Source organism: Prionailurus viverrinus, chromosome A1 (genome assembly GCF_022837055.1).
Source record: "Prionailurus viverrinus isolate Anna chromosome A1, UM_Priviv_1.0, whole genome shotgun sequence".
Lineage (NCBI taxonomy): Eukaryota > Metazoa > Chordata > Mammalia > Carnivora > Felidae > Prionailurus > Prionailurus viverrinus.
In genome coordinates, this window is record NC_062561.1 from 9,180,516 (window position 1) to 9,204,612 (window position 24,097).

The 24,097-nt window shown below is 44.5% G+C and overlaps 1 long non-coding RNA gene across 1 annotated transcript; it reads right to left on the reverse strand.

Moving 5' to 3' along the window:
* Positions 1–12,142: 12,142 nt before the first annotated feature.
* Positions 12,143–20,814, reverse strand: LOC125170333 (uncharacterized). Its single transcript, XR_007153980.1, has 5 exons — positions 20,709–20,814; positions 19,934–20,108; positions 19,434–19,587; positions 17,022–17,127; positions 12,143–13,795 (listed from the first exon to the last, which is right to left on the reverse strand). It is a non-coding gene; the product is annotated as an uncharacterized LOC125170333 (long non-coding RNA).
* Between the last annotated feature and the right edge of the window lie 3,283 nt (positions 20,815–24,097).

A 24,097-nucleotide genomic window follows, 5' to 3' on the forward strand; every position in this document is an offset into this window, starting at 1 on the left:
TTTTGAAATTTATTGTCAAATTGGTTTCCATACAACACCCAGTGCTCATCCCAACAGGTGCCCTCCTCAATACCCATCACCCACCCTCCCCTCCCTCCCACCCCCCATCAACCCTCAGTTTGTTCTCAGTTTTTAACAGTCTTTTATGCTTTGGCTCTCTCCCACTCTAACCTCTTTTTTTTTTTTTCCTTCCCCTCCCCCATGGGTTTCTGTTAAGTTTCTCAGGATCCATTTTCTTAGTTTTCGATACTTAAAGCTCAATCTAGCATCCTGTAGATGCCAGGCCTTCGGGGCTCTTGGCAAGTGGCAGATTTTTATTTAGACTATGTACACGGTAGAACAAATATATTCATGTCATTGGTAATTGACATCACTACCTCCCCAAACCCTCCATGCCTCCTGTGTACCTTTTCAACTGACGTGTATTAAACTTCATTTAGTGTTTTCTTTTCTTTTGTTTAGGGACTTCACAATAACCTTGAAGTGGCTGGAGTTGCCCTGGAATATTACATAACCAGGCACTCGGAGCTCCGGAAAGTTATGTCAATAACATGTCTGACATGGCAGGACCAACATTCCTCTTGTGTTTTCAGGAGCCAACAGGAGAAAAAACTGCCCCTGTTTGCCCAGCCGATTTTAAAGTCTCATTTCATGCAATGAAATTAATTTCAATTTCATTATAAGGCAGTTTTTAGTTATTACATTCTAGCAATGGAGGAGTTTGTAATATATGCATAGAAATAATGAAATGCTCATAATGGTGTTCTTGTTCACGATTTCTGAAAACAGCATTCTTTTAAACTATAAGAGCTCAGAACCCTCCTATTATCTTTGATTGATCCCCTGAAATGCCCTCTCGCTCAATTTCAAGCAGTAAAGCACACTGAGGATTTAGAGAACCCAAAAGGGAAGTTCAAAGGGGTTGATTGAGCTGAGCAGCCAGAATTAGAGGTTTCCTTTTGAAAATGCCTCACCTTGAAGAACATTCAGCTTAAAATCTTGAGAAAAATGTAGACAGCCACAGAGAGGGATAGCATTTAGGCGGAATAGATTTTTTTTTTTTTTTCTAATTCTCACACTGCTTGGCATAGAGTCCGAGAAAGGGATCCTTAAAGCATGTAGGGTCTAGGCCACCAACACATCAGTTTTTATCCCAGAGGAGGTGACTTTAAATGTATCCTGTCTTGGTTGCAGGAAGAAAGTTCTTTTTCTGCAAAACCTGCCTCTACTCCTACCATCAGATTTCCTCTGATTCGTGGAAACTGTATCAGCATTTCGTGAAGGTGAAAGAGCTCTGAGAACAAAGAGCTACGTTTGCTTTGAAGGTCTGGCGGGGACAAAGCAAGATTCTTTTTCTCCCTGGAGGACTGCAGGGCGGTAACCGAAGACAGAAGCATGTGAGTGGGGGGCACAAAGGAGAAATGAAAAGGACGTGGCCCAGCCTTTTTCCATAGGCAGAAGGTCTTACTTTTTTTGTTTTCTGGTCTCCAGCTTAGAAAAACATACTTCTGCAACTAATTCTGTCCCTTCCCATCTCCCTGGTTTTGTTTTACAACAGCAACTTAGATATTTCCTTGCTGTACTTACACATCTTTTTTTAAAATGAATTTTTAATTTACATCCAGGTGAGTTAGCGTCTAGTGCGATAATGATTTCAGGAGTAGATTCTGGTGATTCATTCCCTACGTGTAACACCCAGCGCTCATCCCCACAAGTGTCCTCCCTAATGCCCTTTACCCGTTTAGCCCGTCTCCCCACCCACAACCCCTCCAGCAACCCTCAGTTTGTTGTCTGTATTTAAGAGTCTCTTCTGTTTTGTCCCCCTCCCTGTTTTTAAATTATTTTTGCTTCCCTTCCCTTATGTTCATCTGTTTGGTCTCTTAAAGTCCTCATATGAGTGAAGTCATATGATTTTTGTCTTTCTCTGACTGACTAATTTCACTTAGCGTAATACCCTCCAGTTCCATCCACATAGTTGCAAATGGCAAGATTTCATTCTTTTTGATTGCAGAGTAATACTCCATTGTATATATATACCACATCTTCTTTATCCATTCATCCATCGGCGGACATTTGGGCTCTTTCCACACTTTGGCTATTGTCGATAGTGCTGCTCTAAACATGGGGGTGCATGTGTCCCTTCGAAACAGCACACCTGTATCCCTTGGATAGGTACCTAGTAGTGCAATTGTTGGGTCGTAGGGTAGTTCTATTTTTAGTTTTTTGAGGCACCTCATTACTATTTCCCAGAGTGGCTGCACCAGCTTGCATTTTTCATTCATTTGTTTGCTTTTGTAGGAGACAATTCCCCCAACAGTCTGGTAAATTTAAAAAGAGAATCAAAGGGGCGCCTGGGTGGCGCAGTCGGTTAAGCGTCCGACTTCAGCCAGGTCACACTCTCGCGGTCTGGGAGTTCGAGCCCCGCGTCAGGCTCTGGGCTGATGGCTCGGAGCCTGGAGCCTGTTTCCGATTCTGTGTCTCCCTCTCTCTCTGCCCCACCCCCGTTCATGCTCTGTCTCTCTCTGTCTCAAAAATAAATAAACGTTGAAAAAGAAAATTAAAAAAATAAAATAAAATAAAATAAAAAGAGAATCAAAGGTGTTTAAACTTTGACCTTACTGTTCTGGGGAACGGTCCCCTCCCCTCCCCCCACAAGCCCACCTCTCTACCTAACGTTCCCTTCCGTGTACCCCAAATTACTACCCTTTGCACGTGAATAATCAATCCTGCCCAGACCAGAGCATGCTTGGAGCAATCTGGCCTTGATTCTTTTATTCGTTAAATTATAATTAAGCCGAAAGACCAACTTGCAGAGTAGCAAATAAAGAAGGATCTACCTGTTTTAAGTCAAGCTGAGGGATTAAATTCCAGATTTGCAAAACCCATGCATTAGGAAGTGATTACTGGCTTTGTAAAAGAATCCTTCCCTTTGCAAAGGGACAAGGAGAGAGGATTTGTTTGAAAGCTCTATTGCATTTAAAGTAGTTTGGTTACCTACGTTTAATTTATACCCCGAGTCCTTCTGTTGGGGGAAGCCAGCAATGTCCTGCAAATGGCCAAAGATGCTAACCGCTCACGAAAGAAAGTCTGGAAGGTAACAGCTGTTGAAACCACTACACAGATCTACTGGGTAAGCAGCCATTTCTTTAAATACGAATGGCCCACGGACATCCACTAAAACGCACTAAAATACGCACTAAAACGTCCCCACCTTGGAGAAGCAGAATGGTTTCGTCAGTCAGTGAAGACCTGTTTGATGCCATGATACAATTATAAATTGCAACTTTGGGTTCTTGGCTGAGAGAGAGTGCTTACAAAAGCACGCAAAGAAAGTTCTAACACAGAATCTCCAGCTAAGAGTTTTAGGGAGGGTCTGGTCTACTCTAAACACTATGCACATTTTCAAACATTTTCCACCATGTACTTTAATTTTTATTTTTAATGTTTATTCATTTTTGAGAGACGGAGTGTGAGCAGAGAGGTTGACAGAGAGGGAGATAAGAGAGGAGGACACAGGATCCAAAGCAGGCTCCAGGGTCTAAGCTGTCAGCACAGAGCCCGCCGTGGGGCTTGAACTCACAAGCCGTGAGATCATGACCTGAGCCAAAGTCGGGCGCTCAACCGGCTGAGCCACCCAGGCGCCCCTCCACTGTGCCCTTTAAATTCATCTAAATGGAAAAACACAAGGTGAGCTAATGACAAATTTGGAATGCTCAACAAATCTGCGTTATTGCAGATTATAGTTTTTACAGTTTTGTTAAAAATAATAAATTTAACGTTTATGGAGCGCCACACAGCACGGCCAGTGTGCTAGGCATTTTTTCTCTCATTTCACACGAAGTCATAAATTGATGAACACAACAATTTAAACCATGTCTAAATGAAACCTTCATTTAAATGTAGAATTAGAAGCAACATCTCACTCACTTCAGACTGGATTTTTCTTCCTAATGGCAAGAATTTTACAGTTGCAAAAGGACACATTATGTGGAACTCATGGGTAATTAAATATTGACTTTAGTGCCTCCAAATTATTGCTTATATTACAAAAAGATTAGAATGAAACATTGCGTATGCATAATCTGGCTTAGAAGCAAGATTAAGCCCTCACTTCGTTTTTGCTTATTTTTCTGTAACAGCCTTTTAGTGGAAGTGTTTCGTTTTCCTTCCTTTCCTCGCATCCCAAAGGATTTTGCTGAAGAGGAAAACCAAGCTCTCCTGCCGATGGGTACAGTAGAGAGCTAAGGGTCACTCCCATGCAGTAACCCGAGTGGCTTTCCCACTAGTAGACAAGAAAAAGGGGCATGCATAAGAATCCTTTTCCTTTTAACCAGGGCTGAGTGCCTCAAAACTGAAAATTCTCTTTAGACTTACTAAAAAAAAAAAAAAAAAAAGAAAAGAAAAAAAGAAAGAAAGAAAGAAAGAAAAAACCTGAAAATTCACAAAGACCTTCACAGGATCAAGTTCTGACCGAAACAATTGCCTTTAGCAGTGCCGAAAACTCTCTCTGAACTTAGCGTGGCTCGCATTGCCCTCACTGGACCTTTCCAGTTCTTACACCTCTCCACCCACCTCTTTCTGGACTCACCTGAGCTCTATTTTTAGGCCTGCACCTTGTTTCAAGGACTGATTTATAATATGACATCATTGTTCATTGTCTTCAGCTGACATTGTTTTCTGACTGTTTCATCCATTCTGTCTTGTCTCCCACAAGACAACCAGCTAATGGGGGCGGTGGTGTCCCAGATGACCTGTATGCCCCCACAATGCCTAGCAGAGTGTGGGTGGGTCGGAAGGGGTGCTCCCAGTGGGCCCCTTTGTGTCGGGGTCTTAGGAGTAAGGGCCTAAAAAACAAATGACAATTAGAGAGTCAGAGACATTTCTTAAAGTCAGATAAGAGGAGGAGACAGTCACTTAAGAATTTTTCTCTATTGTGGGTAACGAGATATTTTGATAGTTGTTTTTTTGTGTTTTTTTTAATTTATTTTTTATTTTTTATTTAAAAAAAAAATTTTTTTTCAACGTTTATTTATTTTTGGGACAGAGAGAGACAGAGCACGATCGGGGAGGGGCAGAGAGAGAGGGAGACACAGAATCGGAAACAGGCTCCAGGCTCTGAGCCATCAGCCCAGAGCCCGACGCGGGGCTCGAACTCCCGGACCGCGAGATCGTGACCTGGCTGAAGTCGGACGCTTAACCGACTGCGCCACCCAGGCGCCCCAATGTGTTTTTTTTTTTTTTTAGACTCATTTCCTGCCAGGGGTCCACGGTTGTAAACAGTAGTGGGATGAAAGGCAGGACAGGGGTGGGGGGGAGAGGACTGCAAGATAAGGGGGCGCTGAAAGGAAAGATAAGAGGTTACCAGGAGGTTACTTGCTTCCATGCTTTCCGAGGCTGGCCTCGCATTTCAGTGCTATCTTCAAGGAAGCTGGTTTACAATTACACGTTGGTCATTAGCTGTTGCTGTGGGGTCTAAGGCACAGGCTCCGATTACTGTATTTCTACTGGAAGTGATGCCAACGGAGGCTAAGAGTGGATATTTACTCAGGCAGCATTTGATGACTCAGGTGGGCCTCTGCATTTCCTCATTATATGTTTCCCTGTCAGCTAGCTCTGAGTTCTAAGAAGCTGAGGAAAAGCCCGTTAGTACAAATACGGAAACAACTACAAATCATCACCGTGTCGCACATAATTAGATTTGCCTTGGATGGCTTGACGAAGTAAAAAACGACATCGTATTGTCCGGCGGTAGCCCTCTCTTTCCCAAACGGGAGGGTGTTGGGGAGTCGCACTTTTCCTGGAAGGACTGGATTTGTCTCCGAGTGATGTTTTCATCTGGCACATGTTTGCACTTAGATCGTATGCCTATTTGGGTGGTTGAGGGCTAGGGGATGGAGATTAGGGGTGGGGGCGGGGGGGGGGGGGGGGAGCCCGGGACTTTGCACCGCACGTTATTCTGTTGGACGCGGGGGTCTTTTTCAAACAGTTTCTGATTTCCGAGGTAGGAAAAATCAAAAGAATATCATTCCTGAAAACTTGGAAAGTTTTCCAACTGTTAACTTCCACAATTCATCTCACCTAGGCTGCATGTATCTTATTTTGAACGCCACTGGTGTGGTTTTATACAGCCAAGTAGTACAAGAAGAAAGTTGAGATAAATATCTGGGAATCCTAATTGAATCTGACATGCTATGTAAACGTGTAGCTGCCTGACAGTTTGCACAGGGGTATTTCTTATATCACATGTCAAAAAGTCTGCCTGCCTGAAAATACCTAACATAATTACCTGCTAGGGTATCCACGTTAGTCATTCCTCGGGTCTAGTCACCCAAACCCCTGTCGGAACACTATCCTAGAATAAAAACACTCACTACTGCACGTGAATAACTTAGTATAAGTTTAATTGTCACATTACTTAGTCAGTCACCCGCCAGTTCCCAAAAGAATGGGATGTAGGATTGGTAAGTCTGGATAGAAAAAGAATGATTGGAAGAATTTACAGAGTATGAGCTCTTCGTTGGAGGGCATTAGTGCAGAGGCACACAGAGGGCCTCAGGGAACAGTGGGCTCTGGGAGAAAAATCATAAAGGAGGGCCCAGAAAGTGAAAAACCAGCTCACCTTGTCCCTGTTTTGAGTATGGCTAGCTTTTATTTGTAGGATATCAGTAGGATTAAATTTGGCTGCAAGTAACATGAAACAGTGACGTAAGCAAAATAGAATGCTTTTCTCATATGTTCTGCTACTCCGAGACAGTTACTTCTGAGATAGATTTTACTTCATAGTGTCGAGAGAACCCAAAGTCCTTTTTTTGTTTGTTTGGTTGTCTTTGCATGCACAGTTTCCATTCTCCAGGTCATCTCACGGCTCAAGATTGTTGCTGGAGCTCCAGCCATTGCATTTACATTCTCACCAACAGATAGGAAGACGGGAAAAAGGGGAGCATGACTCCTTTCTTCCGTGTTCACTTTTATGTTTTGGGGTGCTCTTACATTTAATTGCAGAAGAAGCTAAAGAGTATGGTCTTTATTTTGCATTGTGAAAATTATGGATTCTATTACTGCGGAAATGGGAGGTGGGGAGGGACAGGATACAGGGAGACAAGAGTTTGCCACAGGATTACAGCTCCCGTGTATGCTCGTCCCATGGCTGGGTTTCAGTCATGCCGTAGCTTTCTACTGATGTCGTAGCTAGTACTGGCCAGGAGTCTATGATTTGTGTCAGTGAGGTGGGACCAGCAGACCTGGCAAGGTGCTGGGGCAGCCACAGCCCTCATGGACATGACCACCAACCACTGGCCTATAGGTGTGGCAATCAGGGTCAGGATACCAGGGAGCCTGAAAACAAAACAAAACAAAACAAAACAAAACAAAACAAAACAAAACAAAACACCACAGCTGCCTCTTGAAATTCATCCAGGCTTTTCCACAAGCCAATGGAGAAAGTCTCAGGAACACTTGGCGGTGGAGAGGGGGACTTTGTTCTGGACAGGGATCTGACATTAACCACTGGAGCAAAAGCAAATGAAGCATGGGCTACACACAGTTAAAACCTCCAATAAATCACAGTTCTTTCAGTGTATTTAGGGGATGGTTTGAACAGAACTTAGAGAAGCACCCTTCTTCACCTGAGAAAATGTGTTTCTTCTCTGCTTGAGAAACTTGGCGGTAGTTTAATTATCCCCAATTGAATAGCAGCCTCAGGTAAGGTCTGATCTGGCCCCCTCCTTTTTTTTTTTTAAACTCTGTCAGATATTAACATCAAAGCCACCATGGGCTCTGTCACTGTATTCTACAGGCTCCTGTTTTCCACTGTGCTCTGTTTCTTTTATGCATGAAAACTAAAGACATGGAGTTATTTCAAAGTTATGGTCTCAAAAATTAGGGTTCTCATGGTAACACTAATTGACTTCCCCATTTTCCATGTCCTATTCTAAGATATTGCAATTAGCAGGATAATTGGAAATGTAAAATACCATGGTCAATATGACCAATTTAATGTTTTGTTTTTTTATAAAAAACTTAGATGTTCTAATTTTATAGCTCTTAGTGTTTGATGGCTTTGTTATTGCCTCTGCAAGGGTTTTGTCTTAATATATATGAAAGTTTTTAATAGTTGTGTCCGCTGACATCTAAACATCTCTTTTACTCCTATTTTGCAGCAACAAGTAAGCGTGCAAGAGATAAGATTAGAATTTTGCAATATACACAATTCAACGAAGCTGGTGATGTGAATATCATTCAAGGTTAACGACTTTTGTTTCCATCACCAGAGGGCATGGGTTATTGCCTTTGCATCTGAAGGCAGTGTGCTTAGAGTGAGCACAGTGTGTGACAGATGGCAGAGATTGTTAGGTGCCTACCCTATCACCCATTCTATTTATTATTTTTTTTTTTAAGTAAACTCTACACCCAATGCGGGGCTTGAATTTATGACCCTGAGATAAGAGTCGCATGCTCCATTGAATGACTGAGCTAGACAGGAGCCCCGCCCCCCCCCGCCCCCCCGCCCCCCCCGCCCCCCCCCCCCCCCCCCCCCCCCCCCCCCGTCATCCACTGTAGATAGTCTCTTTTGGATCCGAAGCCCCGTGGTAAAAAGATGAAACTTCTCATTCTCTTTCATAGCAAGGTGCAGCCATGGGACTAAATTCTGCCCAATGAGATGAAGAGGAAGCCTCTCCCTGAAAAGGGTGGAGGGATGATCTTCTGTTTCTCTTCTCTCTCTTCTGTCACATGGAATGTAGATCTTAGATCACGAAAGGGTGGAATAAGCTGGTTGCAACAAGGGGACAAGAGCCTGGATTCCGGAAGAGCCACTGTGTTAGTCTTGAAGTCTAACTCTGTTTGTTTGTTTGGGTTGGTTTTTGTTTGTTTGTTTAAAGTTGGGCACCCAAGCTGAATTGGAGCTGATAGACTGGGATTCAGGAAACTGGGGCTGGAGGATACAAAACCCAGATAGTCAAGCCAGGAATCTTCTACTCTAGAAGTTGCAGATCCAAACTGAGATTGTATAGATCTGTCAAGTTTGTACACAGCTGGTACTCTCCAACTTTGTATCCTTGCAGAGACAGGACGGTGCTTGAGTAGGTACAGAAAATAGCAGTTGAATGAATAAATAAACCAATGAGTGAATCAAATGAAGTTTTGTTTGGGGTGGGGATGTGGAAGAGATCATTTTTGCTCATGAGACCAAAAATGCATGAGAAAACTTACTTTGGGTACTTAAGAAATTAGCTTAAATGCTTCAGAATGATTCTAATGCTACAGTAATCTTTTTTTTTTTTTTAATGCTTATTTATTTTTGAGAGAAAGAGAAAGTAGGAACTGGGAGGGGAAGAGAGAGGGAGAGACAGAGGATCTGAAATGGGCTCTGCGCGGACGGCAAGCAGAGAATCTGATGCGGGGCTTGAACTCACGAACCCTGAGATCACGACCTGAGCCAATCTCAGATACTTAACCGTCTGAGCCACCCAGTCACCCCAATGCTAAAGTAATCTTGACACTGTTCCTAAAATTGAATATCTATCAGGTATGTGTTGAATACCTATGGGCCCAACACTATGCGGAGTGTGTAACAAGTAACATCAAAACATAATTTCTGACGCCTGATATATGATATATGATGAGGCCCCCTTCATCTTTATCTTCACTCTCTCTCTCACCTGTAGGGCTGTTTCTAGGGAAGTCAAGAGAACATGAATAGCTACCCTTATTGCCCTATCGTTCTGCCTCTTTCTCTCCTGCCCACCAGTGTAGTCCATGCACCCTGTCGTAGTCGAGAGACTAAAGAAGATACCCATAAAACCCAGAGGAGTAAAACTCGAACAGTGGAATGTCAGGTACCTTGCCAAATGAATAAACAAATAAGCAGCAAACTAATATAGTCTGGCTCTGCCCATATGTATTGTAATAAATGCGGTATTCTGCTGTTCCTCGAGTCACCTTTTCCACGCTGATGAGGTTTTCAGGGTGATGGTGGGGGACCCGGAGCCGATGGCCAAGAAAGAATTCTTAAGACGACTTTGGTGCAAAAAAGTGATTTTAGTAAAGCGTGGGGACAGGACCCGTGGGCAGCTGCCCCAGGACCCTGTGGAGAGGCTGGTTATACTTTTGGGTGTTGGGGGAGGTCAAGTCCAGCAGAATTTCCAATGAGATTTTCATATTCTAAAGAAGACCCAGGGGATACTGGAAGCTGCTTATTGTCAAGCTTAGGTGGTTTTTCCCTCTAGCAAAGCATTAGCATTAAAACAGTAAGGGAGTTCCTGACAGCCTCAGGTTATTTGTCAATAGGCTGCAGTTTATAAGGAAATTTAATTTTATCTGCCATTTCCTTCTGTCTTTGTTTCCCACATCCCTGTGGAGCGGTGATGTTGGGGCTCCAGGAAACCGAGTCTGTGGGTTTCTGGAGATTAGGCTATTGATAAGAGTGCCTTTTTCTTGTAACTTACTAAGATATTTACTTGTAATTTATTTCTTGTAATTTACTAAGATATCGTCAACTCAGGTCCTGCATGACTGTGATCTCTATCAGCTGGCCTTTTGTTTTTCCCCTTTCCTTTGTTTTTGGGCAGCATGGAGTGCCTGAAGAATATCACACATATCCCCCCCTGGGGGTGGGGGGTGTTTGCAGCCTTTATGCCCCCTCATCACATGCTGCTCCGAGTTCCTCAACCAAAGTCTTCTTCGCTGATGATCTAGCTACCCTGTATTTGATATTTTTCAGTATGTAGATGGTCAAAATGGTGCTGCAGGCATTCCAGAGTCATCTGAAGGAACTCTAAACCGCTGCTGGAACTATCTCAGGAGGATACTAACAGCATTATTCTAGACTCTAGTGGTATCACTTCCATATTACTTGGATCAGGGGGAATTGGGGAAGACCCTAACTAATGTCAAATTGGTCAGCTCCTTTCATTTGGGATGAAAGTAGGAATATTTCTTTTTTTTATTAAAAAAAATTTTTTTTTAATGTTTACTTATTTTTGAGAGAGAGACACAGAGCGTGAGCAGGGGAGGGGTAGAGAGAGGGGAGACACAGAATCCGAAGCAGGCTCCAGGCTCCCAGCTGTCAGCACAGAGCCCGACGTGGAGCTCGACCTCACAATCCGCGAGATCATGACCCGAGCCAAAGTCGGACACTCAACCGACGGAGCCACCCAGGCGCCCCCCAGGCGCCCCGAAAGTAGGAATATTTCTAAATCCACACTGTTCAATAGAACTTTCTGCAGGGAAGGGAATGTGGCTATTGGGCCCTTGAAATGTGCCTCGTGTGACTGAGGACCTGGATTTTTACATTTTATTTAATTTTAAGTTATTTAAATAGACACACATGATTAGTGGCTACCATCTTGGATAGCATAGCTCTAGAAGTTTTTATTCCTAGTCATCATAAATGTGTCTGCAGAGCAAGGATTTAAAGTTATATCCAGGGGTGTCTGGATGGTTCAGTCCATTAAGCGTAGGAATTCAGCTCAGGTCATGATCTCACAGTTCCTGAGTTTGAACCCTGCATCAGGCTCTCTGCTATCAGCACACAGCCTGCTTCAGATCCTCTGTCCCCTTCTCTCTGTGCCTCTCCCCCCTCCTCTCTCAAAATTAAATAAACATTAAAAAATATATATATTATATCCAAAAGAGACTTTTGAGGTCAGCCAAGAAAAATGCCGTCAAAAAGGGTGGTCATGCACAAGAGGTCATGGCGAGGATTCAAAGCTGAGCGCAGAGGACCAGCTGAGGCCAGACTGAGAGACTGGGGACGGAGTGTCCAACAGGATGCAGTCTTGCTTTGCCCTCCACAGGGCTCAGGGCCCTTGGCCTACAGCCGTATTTTAAGAGCTCCTCACTTGTACCTGATTGTTTCAGCCTTCCTAGAAGATCCAAGCCTGATGTCCAGAGCGAAGTGAAATGGTTTGGCAATAGAGATTTTAAGACCACATCTCACTATGTTGCCATTTTTTTTTTTTTTGCTAATATGTTGCTTTTGGGGTTTTCATGGGGTCTTTCTTTCCTTCTGATCTGAGAAATTTTATTTTGCCACAAATCAACAAAATACCAAAAAGCAAAATTTGGGATTAAAGCAAAGATATATTTTTGGTTCAAGTGTTTTTAACTTTATTTAAATACTTATGAAATTAATTTTCCCATATTAAAAATAACAAAAGTACGTGAAAGTCCATTTTAAAAGATTCATCAGAAAGCCCACCTGACGGTGACTGGCATTTTCTGTTGCCCTGGAGATAGACTCGAGACTCTGCTCCATTGTTTCAACTTAATGGAACAGCACAATCATCTAGTGTCTTTGGGATCCTGCTGCTTCGTGTGTCTTTAAATTTATCACTATAGATACAGGGCACAATTAACAAAGACTTTGGAAGGAGGAATCCTGAGAGCATTTGACATCACTGAATCATGCCTTTCTAGTTTTCCTCAATGTGAGGCTTTCTTTGGAACTGTAGAAAAAAAAGTCAGGGGAAAACATAATCATGTAAGGAGCTGGTCTTTGAAAATCCTTAAAGAGAAAGGACTCGTCTTGAAGAGTTCTTGTTTCTGAGGCCCAGACTCAGAACAGCTAGATTACTGGGCTCAGGGCTTAAAGGGAGAGAGAAAAACCATCCATGCTCCTTCAGTCTTAGGCTTGTCAGGTCAGAAGTGATTTTGATCCTTTCCAGAAGGGCTCAGTGTTATGCCTATTGGCTAAGCTGATGTGGGGCAGGAGAATGAAGTCTGCGGTTAGAGAGTTGAGGCACAGGGGAGGAGGAAGTGGGAGCATCAATCCATGCCTAGCACTGGGGGATTGGCAGAGAAGTGGACCTATCTTAATGCTATCGGGAAGAGGAAGCTTTCAGGAAGCGTATTCACCACCCAGGAGAATTCTGATTTTCCTAGCCACTTCCTGGGTGTTGTTATGTAGGTGACTTGGGTACCTGGTGACTTGAAAGGGTAAGAGAAAGGATAGGTTGGTTTATACCAGAAACAGCAGGGAATCTCTCTGTTCTTACCCCTCGCCCCACCCCTAATATCCTGGATCAGACTGTCTGCAATTGACAGGAGTGGGTGTTCATGTTGAAAGAGCTCCCCAAATGATTATTATATTCATTTTTGGTGAGGGGCCATCGTCCTAATGAATGCAACCATAGAATAGCTACAGATTTGGAGAGAAGGGTGCCCTTAGGAGTGGGCGTGCCAGTAGTGTGTGGGGGAGGGGACAAGGGATTTTGGCAACCAGAGATGAATCAATGAATTCTGGCAGTCAGATAACAATAACACGTAGCTGGAGCACAGAGCGTCATCACTCCCAGCAGCTGCCTGTGGGCCGTCAGCATCGCGTCATCTGAGAGCTTGTTTAAAAAAATGCAGAACCGTGGGCCATCCCCTCGACCGACGAGATCGGAATTTGCCTTCAAGAAGACACCACCCCTGCCCCGAGCAGTGGGAAAGGCGGTCTAGGACACACACAAAGAGCCGGGGCTCTGAAGCCAGACCGCCTGGTTCCCCGGATGGATACTGACGTCCCACGAATGCCGAGTCCGCGGGCAGGACGCGTGGGTGCTCTCTGTGCCTCGGCTTCCGCGTCTGCAAACTGGGACGAGAACACCCGTGTCACACCCTCGGCTGAGCCGTTTTCTCGTCAGGTGGTGTGATGTTGAACACGTCTCTTAACCCCTCTGGAGCTCAGGTTCCACGCTGCGAGAGGAGGACAGTAGCCAGCCACTGGCGTGGGGTGAGGGCTAACAGGTACACGAGTGTTCCGCGCTCTGTAAACGCTGCCCCAGATGCGAGGGTGCTGTCCGCCAGCAAGCTGTCGGAGGAAGAAGGACAGGTACTAAGACGAGGCTTCCAGCCACCCCAGGCAAGAAGGCAGGGCCTCCTCCCGGGAGGAAGGGGTCCACTGTGGTTTCTCTGAAGCCCAATGAGAACCAGACCTCCCTAGGACACACGACAAGGGGAAAGGTCAGTGGGCTCGAGTCGGATTGTCTTTATCTTCTGCTCTCCACCTCCCCCTGTGGACCGGATCCGACCACCCATGAAGGGACGGACATTTGCTCAGTGCTGGCGGGTAAACCACATCTTTGTACGATGCCGGCTGGGGAGAAGCAAACGGCCACAGCTCCACCCTGGAGCTCGGTCCTAGCCCGCCCCCCACCCCCCGAATTCCCTTTCTTGTCCCAGACAATCCTCGAGGAGGCTGACCGCTCAGACTTCTCACTCCTCTCTTCTGACACCTCCGTCCCTTTTGTAATCCTGATTTTCCTCCCGGGGGTTGCAGCTAAGCGTACTGGGATACACTTCATTATTTGCCTGGCCAGGAGACTTCTGCACTCACTTCCTGTAGCTTGCTTAATGTCTAAGGGTCAGAAAAGCTGACCCCAGATTTACTACCACTGCTGGGAGACCGTTGAAGGTTTCTGCAGGAAACATCACTTCCCCCCCCCCCCCCCACCATGTCTCTGCTGGGCAGACACACAGTGAGTCTCAGCCCAAGTGCCTTGGGACATCGTCAGGGCCAACATGGTAATGCAATCATTACAGGGGCCCTTAGAAGCCTCCCCAAAAGTCTGTCTGGAAAGATGCCCCGGTCGGGAAGGAAAAGAATCCATGCCTATTCATACCCCCCTAACTGATCCAGTTTGGTGCTTTGCCCCTTGTGTTACCACCCGCCTTCAGCGAGGACCCAGTCCAGAACGATACTCCTCTCGTCTCCCTTTATCTCCGAGGCAGCTTCTGTGCGTGTCCCGCATTGTCTAAAATTACAGTTGCAAAATTTAAAACCCAGGTCAACACTTGAGAAGTGTAAGCTCTGCCAAGCAAGTCGTTGCTTTTCCCTTTACTAATCTGTTGCCACATCTAGAACCATCTGTAAAACCTTTGATAGCAGAAGCCCCCCCCCTCCCCCTCCCCGAGACAGTGTGAAACTGGAGGTTAAGCCAAGCGGAGATGCCCGTCCTGACCGTCTTCCGTCATCCAGCCTCCCGAAGGAAACCCCCACCCCGCCCGGTCGAGCTGTCCTAATGTGTCTTTTGAGTTGGGCAAAGGACTTTCTGTCTCGGGAACAATGTTAGTGATTGTTCAGAATAATGCACATTTGTGATGCTCTAAGATATTAAATAATAAGGCCCTGCTTCTCCTGATGCTCCTGAAGACAGAGCTCCCAAGACTGCCCCAACTGTTTACTAGTTAATGTGCAGAGCACTCATGGTTTGCCGTAGAGTAGCGGCACCCCCCCCTGGTCTCCACCACGGAGTCTCATTGGTGCCTCCCTGCTGAGCACCCGCGGATCCTCTTACTTTTCAGAAACAAATGGCACAGGGGCGCCTGGGTGGCTCGGGCACCAGGGTCGCTCAGCCGGTTGGGCGTCCGACTCTCGATTTCGGTCTGGATCACGATCTCATGGTTCGTGAGTTTGAGCCCCATATCCGGCTCTGCGATGGCAGTGTGGAGCCTGCTTGGGATTCTCTCTCCTTTCTCTCCCCACTCGCGCTGTCTCTGTCTCTCTCAAAATAATAAGTAAAAACTTAAAAACAAATGGCACGTTAGGAGAGTTCGCTCTGTGGCAGGGCTTTCGTTTGTGTGGGTAGGTCTATGGCAGTAACTAGGAGGAGTCCACCTCAGGGGGTGAGCTCTCAGAAGAAAGGAGGTACTCGTGGCCTTGGGTCCAAGTCACCGACCCAGAGCAACCGACTGACCCCCATTTCCCAGGGGGGTGCAGCTTCAGGATCCTTCCAGGGTATTGGGAACACTGATCCTGGCCAGTGGGGGGGGGGGGGGGGTGGGGGCTCCAGATCTGATCAAAATGGAAAAGGACACTGGGACTCCTTCCCACTGTGGCACTCGGGCCGCTCTGGGATGGTTTAATTTTGTCCTTCAAAACAAGTGTCCCTTGATTTAAAAGAAAATGCTGGTCCCAACTTTTTAGTTTACTCTTTGTGGGTCACAAGCTTCCCATTCACTTTCCAGAGGGTCTTTCTCCTCAGAGAGGGCCTCATTGTTAGGAGGCTGGAAATTGGAAATGTAGGCCGGTGAGGCGCCATGCTGTGAGCTCTCGTGGCACTCGACTACTTGGGAACAAAGCCCTCCCTCTTCTTTCAGATAGAGCCCGGTCCAGGTTGGAGATTCAGAAACTTTCTCTTTTGTGATGTAGACTCTTTTGATCTACCCATTGTGTCATTAATTTTGTTTTGTTTTCCCTTAGACCAGGTGAAAAATGACTACAATAAAAACAGACTTGGTCTTCCTTATTTACGATACATCTGTCATCTGGACACAAGCAATTAAGCCTTCCAGTCCCCCAGACATAATTATATAAAGAATACAAGAATCATTTGAAGACTGGTTCCTCGAAAGGGAAAAGAATGTGTTATTTGCATAAAAGTGCACTAGTCCTCTTCTGCTGGGGGAAAAAAGGCTCCGGGTTAACATCTCTTTAAATCACTAAAGCCAGCAACCAGGAACACTGGTACAAAAAAGAAACCCATTTTTGAAAGGAATGAAAGCACTAACTTTGAACTCTACCTTCCCAGTCCTGTTCTTTCAACTATCATCTCTCTGTAGGTGACTCTAATACCTGTGTCTGGATACTTCTCTCCGGAGCTCCAGATCTACCTTTACAATGGCCTGTTGGCTTGGCCTGCCTAATGTGTGCTTTGCTGTGTCCCCAGTGGAGTGTGCCCCAGGCAGGACCCCACCCTCCCCTCCAGAACATCACCTCCTCTTGACTTCCCTATTCTTGTGGATGGCCTCAAGTCTCATTGCTAAAGGTTGTCGATTCTATCTCTCCAGAGATTCCAGAATCTTCCCCCTCTCTTGTGCTCCCGTCACTAACGTTGTCACGCAAGATAGTATCCACGCTTCCTTTGACAACTGCCAACGGTATCCCCACTTGTCTTCATGTCCCACCTTTTCACACTCCAATCTTTTTACACAAATCATGCCAAATCAATTCTTCTCAAGCACAGCTATGGTCATCTCATTGCTGTAGTGGATATTTGTCATTAGTGGCTACCCAGTGTTTTTGAACATCCACCCACCTTTTGCGTCAACAACTTCCTAAAGTAACCTCACATCCCAGATGCCCTTGCAGCTAGGGTTCCGGTTTACGATTTCAGTTCTGTGAATCCCAAGTGCCTCAGGTTCCTGCAAGAGAAGTGAAACCAACCATAAGGGACACGAGGAGGTGGCTGCCTCTTGGGATCCATTCTTCTGTCAAAGGCAGGGTGGGAGGTTTCTGGATCTTCAAGAGTGTTGGTGGTGTTTTCAGGACAGTAACTCCTATTATCTAGTTTTGGAGTCAGATTGCTTAGCTGACTTGAAGATTCTGTGAGCTACCTAATATTGTTTGAGAGATTCTCTTTCAACTTGGATGAGGCAGAGTGGATTTTACTATTGGCAACTTATAAACAAAAAATGAAAAATAAATATTGACTGGCTCCCCAGAGCTCCCTGGCGTGGCATTCAAATGTCTATATGACAAGGGCCTCAAACCCATGGACCTTTCCAGGACATCATGGTTGTGTGTCTCTATTTTTCTGCTTCTGCTGCCTCTGCTATACACATTTCCTTCGACCTTGTGATTTTTCCCCCCTTAATCTTTGTTTTCCTGCATTAGCTACTACTTTAGTTGAATGGCTTACTTTCTAAAATAACCAGGAGCAAGCTTTTTATGATGAGGACATTCCAAAATTCTGTCTGTGACTCTCCCCTTTTTGATTTTTAGACATTGAGATCAACTGTTCCTAAAGGCCAAGAAACATGCTAATATATGTCCTATATAAAAATAAAACCCATCAAATCTTGCTTGGAAGAAAACTTTAAAACATTAAAGGGGAATTTTATTATCATCAAAAAGCATTTTTGATGATGTATTTCTGCACACCTTTCATTTTCTTCTCATAGTCTCCTCTCTGTGACTTTGTCTATAGAACATCAAACACATGAATAAAAGTGAAAAATTCAATCAAAGAAGTTTTTCATGTTATGCAGATAAAACATCTGGAAGACATAATATCTTCTTTTCCGCTATATGGCTGGTCTCGTATAGACATAGTGTGTGTGTGTCATTTACCAAGATAAGTACTTCCTTGTCTCAGTCCATTCTTCACCTTCACATGAATTTCTAAAAATCTTTAATTTTTGAGAAGCTCTCTACCACCCTTGAAAGACAAAGGTTCCCCCAAACCTTTGAGGAGGCCAATAGGAAGAGATACAATGTTGACTGCTAGCCTGCCTCTTGCCAGCGTTGCTTTAATAATGTTGGAAATCATACATTGAAGAAAAGGATGTTTGGATCAGGACAGGATGCTCTTGACTTGCTAAGCCCCATGAATATGGAAGCAATTGTTCAAAATAAGTCCTGGACCCTCTGCTGAATGCGGTTTATGTGAAGCCTCCATGGGCGTCACTGTCCATTATCTGCTTAAAGGGCCTAATGCTGCCCGCCACCATGGTCTTGGACCTGGCTGATGGTGTACTGCTCACGTTGACTCTGAACCACACTGTTCTCGCTCGTAAGCATGGTCACCCAACTGCTGTCATTGCACTGCCCACTTCAAGCTGATTTTGCACACTCTGTATGAGATCCATTCACAGTTTAATAGCTTCCCTTTTCTTGGCAAAGGAAACATTTTTCTAAGATCTATAGCCATCATTGATGCCAAGTTCATTTAAGCTCATTATCCTTATTTTTCTCCCATTCTCACTCCCCGTGTATGCCACAAATATCACTGGGAACGGGCACCATCCACAACACAATTGATAACCTAAGTGTACCAGACGGTGTATGAGGAAAACCAGGAGCTTTTACACACTCAGGTGACGGCTTTTTGGATTACGTTAAACATTTCTAAACTGTAGCAACCTTGTTATATAAATGGCAAACGGCACAAAATTCTACTGCCAACATGTTGGATGTTGTCTTTAGTGATTGAATTTTAAAGGGAAAATGAAAACCATTTTTTGTTTGTTTTCCCTAAATGAATTCAACTTTTCTTTGTTTTGCCTAGATTAAATGCCACTGCCATAAACAGATCGTTGGGTTTTGTCTTCATGAAACTTCGCTGAGCATATTAAGGGGCTGGTATTTTATATAATTATATAATAATTGCATATAATAAATATTACATACATAGGCGCACTTATATATTTATTACTATACTTACAAGTATATATTATAAACTAAATTATATTAATTATACATTAAATACATCAAATACACATTTTATATGTATTTACGTAGAAAAACCACTTAACACTCCCTTCCCAGGGTGGTAAATGAAATGTTCATCACCAAGCCTTATGGAAAAAATTATGTATTGGGTGGGAGAGAGTAATATTTGCATCCACTCCAAACTTCACTAATCCTGTGTCTCATGATTACCAATGAGCTAAGCATGATAATTTAGGGTCTATCAGAGTCAATGAGATTGTACAAAGGAGGTGCTCACCATCTTCAAACACACTTCAGGGATGATCGGGCTTGACCACACGACTTGGACAACCATGTCGCTGGGGCAGATTGAATTTGTTGCCTGGTTAATGATCAATCTCATACATACTTGGACAAAACTGGACAATCTTGTCATCTGGCTGTCAGATGCTCTAGAGAAAATTGAAATGAAAACACGGAGGTTCAGTTAATACTTTACTATTTTTAGTTTTATTATTTAACAAAGCTTTCTCAGATAGGGATCAAGCATGCAGTATATATATTTTCTGACTCCCTCTTTAAAACTTTATTAGAATACAAGTTCTATCACTTTAAGGGACTAGACTACTACTCAAGATGCCGTCTCTTGCAGCCCTCTGACAATGTGCAGGAATGAAGTAACTCTTAGCATAGCCCTTTAATATTAGAGATTCTATTGGGCTGATCTCAAAGGTATCATAAGTATCAAAAGATTGAGGAGTAACCTGGGGTGAACTCTATGTATACAACCATTTGTACCCTTATCATGAAGCTGAGTTACATCAGAGATCGACTGTCAGGGTTGAGGTCCTAGGGCAGGACAGGAGCTCTTGATCGCACTCTGGGGGAGATTACGAGCCATCTGTAAGCCGGAACTCTTGGTGAGGTGCGTGCATCTTCTTCCTTTATCAGGCTATCACGAGCTTTTTAGTACCTGGTAAGTAAAGACCATGCTGACACAGTGAAGGTCGTTCGACTGGACATCTCCCGTGTGAAAATGAGCAATAGGATGGAATGGGCTCGGATCACCTGGCTGGAGGGCCTGGACTTGGATGCCGGCCTCTGCTTATGAGTACTTTGATATTGGACAGATCTCTCGATCTCTCTTATTTCCATCTACGAAATGCAAATAATCACATGTTCTTTCCAGGCTTATTGAAAGAACGAAATAATATATATGAGTACATCTGGCACCTGGTAGGCCTTAATAGCTATTAATTGGATTAAGGTCTAGACTCAAAATCACCAAACACTGGACCAATGTCACTGTTGGCAACGCCGAACCAAAGGAGTATGCCCATATCCTGGAAAATGCAGGGACTCTCTTGATTCCTGGTTTACTTTGGACATTCCAGTGGAAAGACCTGAGGCATCAAGTTTTAGGGCAACACAATTTGGTTTGCAAGTCTCTGGGAAAGCTTAGAAGAGGAAGTTGCTCTGCTTTCTAGAATACCCTTCAGAGTGGACCGGGGACACCTCAGACTGCCCTTCCAGAGGTCCTTCTGGATTGGAGGACTCGAATCCCTTGGCGTACCTTCAGACTGGCATGAACTTCCAAGGGCCAAGAAATGTTCTTTGGCCTAAAATTCCTGGAGTAGCACACATCCAATCACACAAGAGCATCTCCTGTTCACTGAACATCAGGGAACATGCTTCTTACTCCTTAGTAGGTCACTACCTCCCTAGTCCAAAAGCCCCATTGTGATCTGGGAAGGAGGGGCTGGGAGCGGAAGGTCCGGTGGAGATTGTCACTGCTTTGGCAGAGGGTCACTGACCTCACGGAGCGGAAGAAGCATGGACTTCACAATCACTCAGGGGCAAGTACTTGTATTGCTGTTTGCCCCGATCAAGGTCTTGAACATGAATACGCCTCAACTTCCGCGTATGGTTTCCCACCTAGTTTTTATATCTCTGCTTCTTGAGGTGCTCCTCTACTAGTGTCTCTTTCCTCCTGGGCACTTCCCACCCCAGTGTTTTCATGGGCCGTCATTCTATGACGTTTCTGCTCTTTCCTTCGGATACCCAGTGAGCCTCTTGTAGAGCTGGGATATCTGGCCTTGTTGGTCCTCGGTAAGCAAGTGGGCAGTTCTAGGCAGAATGTCAACTATCACGTTAAGTGTGGTGTGGACCCACTGCCCTTCTGGCCAGGCAGGGAGGGCGGCGCTTCCTGTCACTGGCTGTCTATACCTTGTGGGTGTGTAGGTTCCACTAGCTGTCTGTGTGCAAGTGGTCTTCTGACAGCAGGAGGAGGAGAAGGTGTAGGCCGGCTGGTGCCTACAGAGTACCTTCATACTATGACCGTGCAAAGCAGGTAAAGGCGGGAGAAGCAGAACCGAGTGAACCATATAAAATCAAGAGGGAAAAAACCATATAAAATCAAGAGGAAAAAAAACTCCACTGTGTGAGTATCAGAATGTCGTCGCAATGAGAGCCAGGCAGCAACTTTAAAGAAATCCAGGGTGGAATAAGAAAACACCATTTAATACTTTGTGCCTTTCCTTCCATGAGGCAATTGTGTGCTTGGGAGGGATGCTGAGTTATGTCTGTCTTAGCACCATTCTTCAAACTGCAATTCCCAACCCATTAGACGATCCTGCAATCAATTTAGGGTCTGAGAACCAATATTTTTAAAAACTTTTTTATTGCAATACATATATATATATGATAAATTACACAAATCTTTCATGTATAGCTCAGTAAGTCTTTTCCACCCATAAAACCAATACCTTAATCAAGAGATAGAACATTTCCAGCACCCCAGGAATTTCTTCCATGTGACTTGCCAATCGATACGCATGCCCTTCCAGAGACAACCACTGTTCGACTTGGATAACCAGAGGTTAGTCTTGACTACTCTCAGTTATCATGTAAGCAGAATCGCACACACAACTTTACTTTTCTGCTGGCTTCTTTCATCCACACATTAGGTCCATACGGTGAGCAGTTCATTTTTTTTTTTTCGTAGCTATATAGTATTTTATTGTATGAGTACACTACACCTAAACAATTTGATTGGTGACGCACATTGGCCTTATTTCTGGTTTTGTGCTGTGATTTTACAGGTTGATTATATGTCCTTTGGTGGACATAATCACCCATTTTCCTTGGGTATATTCCTAGGACTGGAATTGCTTTAGTAAATATTTAGCCTTAACAAGTGCTGTCAAACATGGAGTACGGCAGCCACTGGGCATAGGCTATCCCTCGTGGCTATTTCAATTTAAATGTGGCTATTTAAATTTTACTTGAAATAACATGTAAATTTCAGCTCTTCAGCCACACCAGCCATTCCAAGTGCTCAATAGCCACGTGTGGCCAGTGGCCACCATATGGACAGTGTAGATATAGAACATTGCCATTATGTTCCCTCTTTGATGTTTCAGACTGCCAGCATTTTTTCAAAAAAAATGAAATCAGAAAGTGTCAGAGTACATTCTATAGAGTAAGGATAACTACTGTTTCGTGGGTCTTTTGTTTCCATACACATGCATGTGGATGCATGTAGTTGGTCATAGCATAAAATGTATTTCTCATCATATGTCATAGTAAAGCCTCTGAAAAAGACAGGTTCTTTTCTTTGGGTAGAGATGTGGAGTGCAGAAAAGGAAAGGAATATTGTTAGGGGAAGGATAAATATGGCCTTTTGTGGACCCAATGGGATTAAAACAAAATTTTTTTTAACATTTATTTGGTTTTGAGAGACAGAGAGACACAGATCCGAAGCAGGCTCCAGGCTTTGAGCTATCGGCACAGAGCCCGATGCAGGGCTTGAACCCACGAACCGTGAGATCATGACTGGACCTGAAGGCAAATGCTTAACCGACTGAGCCACCCGGGCGCCCCCCAAATGGGATTTTTGTAAACCTGATGCTTCTTGGTATTTTGTGCGAGATCACATAGAGCACAAATTAATTGCTATAGGTTCATATAGCTGTCCTGGAGCTTTATTCTTCTAAATAAGTAGGAGAGACCAGTGCTGTATAGCTATGGATGTTCCCAGCTTTCCGTACCCAGCCCAGCCCATCGCATCTACCCTCTCCGTGAGAGTTTCCTGGCCTGCGTGGGGCCGGCTCAGAGGATTACTACAGTGATCCACTGGGCACATCCAGGATGTTATGAAATACCAGTTACCCAGAAGAGAACTGCCTCTGGAAAATCAATATCAATGATCAGTGAAATGTCAAATTAGCTTTGCAGGCTTTCAAACTCCCATTGTGTGCCATGTGGTCACCTCTTCTCCGGGTAGTAAAGTGCATTGCAGATGTACTTTGAAAGCTCATTAAATATAAACAGTACCCCAAATAATTTTGAACGTACAAGATGTTCTCAACAGGAAATTATGTCCTTAATCAGTGAACAGTAACTCTTGCATAGTTGTAACCGTGGAAAGTATTCAACAGAGACAGAAACAGATAGAAAATGAAGCTGTTTTCCGCAAGTATTCTGAGCAAAGTTACACAAAACTCTTGTAAATTCCAGCATGCTTACAGGGAGAGCGTCGAATTCCAGTTTGGTCCCTGACAGCCCATCTCGGGTGAATGCCTCATATGGGTTCGGGAGGTCCCAGTGGTGTGGGGCAAGCCTTCCACTCTGGGTCACCCTCCGCCCCAAAGCCCATGGGGGCCCTGATTTGATTCCAAAAGCAGGGTTGCCGCACATGGGTCAACATGCCCTGGAGATGCCGGGTTACACCGGAGGCAGCATCATCCTTTATGAGCGCATGTTGTGAAGGTCAGCCTAACCGAACGGACTACGAGGATTTGGTTTCAGGACCTTTCCTCATCCCCGACATTTTCCTCCTCTTCAAGAATATTGATAGCTAAGCCTTTCTTTGACAGACGTGTTCTTGAAGAGTCATGTCCATTAAATCTGGATGCACTGAATCGTGGTTCCTCTTCTCTAACACTCCAGTCTCCATTTTAT